The sequence below is a fragment of the Jatropha curcas genome, chromosome 1 (genome assembly GCF_041381405.1).
Source record: "Jatropha curcas cultivar XTBG-Jc1 chromosome 1, XTBG_Jcur_1.0, whole genome shotgun sequence".
Taxonomy (NCBI): domain Eukaryota; kingdom Viridiplantae; phylum Streptophyta; class Magnoliopsida; order Malpighiales; family Euphorbiaceae; genus Jatropha; species Jatropha curcas.
The window spans coordinates 8,692,663-8,695,065 of NC_143151.1; the positions used below are offsets into that span (position 1 = coordinate 8,692,663).

Genomic DNA, 2,403 nt, shown 5'->3' on the forward strand with positions numbered 1-2,403 from the left:
TGCTATGAAGACAACTAAATGAAGTGAGGTAATTTTGATTGTCAAAAATGCCATCAAATATTACGTTTTGAGCAGAAATATCTAATTCAACATAATTTGGTTTTTAGGTCATATCTTTTGCTGTGAGTGTCCGTTTTAGGCAAGCCTTAGTTCATTAGAAAGGTGAGAAGGAGGTATGAAAGTTTGTTGAAGAAGTCCGAATCAAATTTGAAAAGGAAGTTGCTGAAAAATGGGAGAGAAATCAGAACAATAAAGATTTCTATTGACTGTTTTTAAAGTTCCCAAGTGATTAGAGATTCTTTGGGTCTTTTGAGAGGATATATATAGTTGCAATTCTGGAGTAGCAAGGAGGCACATTTTTCTTCCCACATAGTTCACCATCTAATTTGAGATTTTGTTTCGTATTCTTTTGTTTTAGTGATTGAAATCCATGAATATAATTGACTAATTTCTTAGTTCAGTTCAAGGCATTCAATTTCCATATGTATAGTTGTGAGACTTGTTCTTAATTTAAATAATTGTTCTTTGAATATCTGTTGTTTCTTGCAATTAAGGTGTTAATTCTATTGGGTGATTTGCTAAAAAGGCCTATTAGTTAATTATTTGGTAGGATTAAGTGCTATTTCATCTTCATAATCCGTAACTATTGTGAAAGATTGAGTGTTAGTAGCAATTAGGTTTTACTGATTATGTTCCAAGTTTTCGGTGATAATCTAGAGAAACAATAGGGTTTAATTAAATAATTTATGCTTTTTAAATTATTGTTCAAATTTAACTACTTCCTGTCCTTAATGCTTTTATTAGATTGAAAAGGATTGCTTAATACCTGCTCATTTAATAATTAGAGTTAATAAGGGTGCTAGGCTCAAATTAACTGTAATAGGGAAGTCAGGAAATTTATCATGCTTGTTGGTAACTTTCAGTTAAGTATTCAAAGAGTAATTTATTTAAAATTTGTCCGTGATAATTTATACATTGGATTATAAATTGCCTTGAATTGAATGTTTATTAGATTGAGTTCCAATTTAAGTTTAATAGTCAGCTTTATTTTGATTTCTTTAAGTGAATTTTCAAAAGCCAACTCTCCTTTTTCTCTTTACAAAATATCATAAAATTTAAGATTTCAGTCTCTAGGGTTCGACCTAAATTCACCACTTCTGCAATTAAAATTCAGTAATTAATTTTTGGTGGAATCGACAACCATCAAAATTTTGGCGCCGTTGCTGGGGACTGCAAGATTATTATATTTTGTGTTTTTATTTTGTTAAAATAGTGTTCTTACCTTTGTGTAGTGTTGTGGTTTCAAGTTTGTGGTAAAATTTGTAGAATTGAAGGAGAATTGAAGTCATTTGGTTTATGACAAGAAGTTCTCAATCTGGTGAAATTCTTTTTAATCCTGAAGTTGAAAAAACAGCTAAACGTTTGAGAAAATTAGCTAAACAAGCTAATTTGAGTCAAGTCTCATCTAAACGGACGATTACTAATAGTTCAAACAATTCTCCGAGGGAATCAATTTCAGATTCAGATTCTGGAATTGATACCATGGCTGCCAGAACCTTGAAAGAATTGGCTACACCTAACCTAAATTAGCAACCTTTGTGTATTCAATTTCCTACTTTAGATGTTGCTTTTGAATTAAAATCTGGACTAATCCATTTGTTGCCTAAGTTCCATGGTCTTTCAGGTGAAGATCCACATAAGCATTTAAAAGAGCTTCACGTGGTGTGTTCCAGTATGAAACCGCAGGGAGTTTCAGAGGAGCAAATTAAGCTTCGAGCTTTTCCTTTCTCATTGGAAGACAAAGCTAAGGATTGGTTGTATTACCTTCCTTCCGGATCTATCAACTCATGGAATGAGATGAAGCAAATGTTTCTAGAGAAGTATTTTCCTGCCTCAAGGGTTGCCAACATAAGAAAAGAAATTTGTGGCATTCGACAATACAATGAAGAGAGTTTGTATGAGTATTGGGAATGGTTCAAAAGCTTTGTGCAAGCTACCCTCATCATCAAATTAGTGAGCAACTTTTGATCTAATATTTCTATGAAGGACTTCTACCAATGGACCGTAGCATGATAGATGCTGCTAGTGGAGCGGCTTTGGTTGACAAAACACCGAAAGATGCAAGGAGGCTGATTACTAACATGGCAGCAAATTCTCAACAGTTTGGAATGAGAATGGATCACACACCTAAAAAGGTTAATGAGGTAAGTACATCTAATCTTGAGAGACAAATTTCTGATTTAACTTCTTTAGTGAGACAATTGGTTGTAGGGAATATTCTAACTGTTAAGGCATGTGGAATTTGTTCTGCTTCGGGTCATGCTACTGATATGTGTCCTACACTCCAAGAGGATGAATTAGTGCAGCATGCCAATGCAGTAGGTAATTTTGGACAGCAACAAC

The 2,403-nt window shown here is 33.6% G+C and overlaps 1 non-coding gene across 1 annotated transcript; it reads right to left on the bottom strand.

Moving 5' to 3' along the window:
- Positions 1-1,905: 1,905 nt before the first annotated feature.
- Positions 1,906-2,011, bottom strand: LOC149498946 (small nucleolar RNA R71). Its single transcript, XR_016319088.1, has one exon. It is a non-coding gene; the product is annotated as a small nucleolar RNA R71 (small nucleolar RNA).
- Between the last annotated feature and the right edge of the window lie 392 nt (positions 2,012-2,403).